Genomic DNA, 453 nt, shown 5'->3' with positions numbered 1-453 from the left:
AGAAAAGGAGTACATTTGGATCTGGGCCCCTGAGGGTAGCGCACCCAGCCTTGCCATGCAAGGGAAGCTCCATTTTGAGGTGAGGGGAGTCTGAGCTCAGGGGTGATTTGGCATGTTAGAATTTTTTTTTTAGTTGCAAGTAACCGAAAACCCAACTACAAGGGGCTTAAACAGTCACTATGTCACATAACTGAACCATACAGAGGAAAGCTGGGCTTCAGGTCCTATTCAGTCAGGATGTCTATGAGGCTTCCTCTTCAGGTTTGGGCTTGGTCCCAAGGCTGAATCACCTCATGGAAAACAAGCTGATTGCAAAACAGCCAGGGGCTGCATACTTACTTACTTGTATCCAGGAAAGTGAAAGTGAAGTCGCTCAGTCGTGTCCGACTCTTTGCGACCCCATGGACACCAGGCTACTCGGTCCATGGGATTTTCTAGGCAAGAGTACTGGAG

The sequence above is a fragment of the Bubalus bubalis genome, chromosome 13 (assembly GCF_019923935.1).
Source record: "Bubalus bubalis isolate 160015118507 breed Murrah chromosome 13, NDDB_SH_1, whole genome shotgun sequence".
Classification (NCBI taxonomy): Eukaryota; Metazoa; Chordata; class Mammalia; order Artiodactyla; family Bovidae; genus Bubalus; species Bubalus bubalis.
This window is presented reverse-complemented; position numbering follows the sequence as displayed.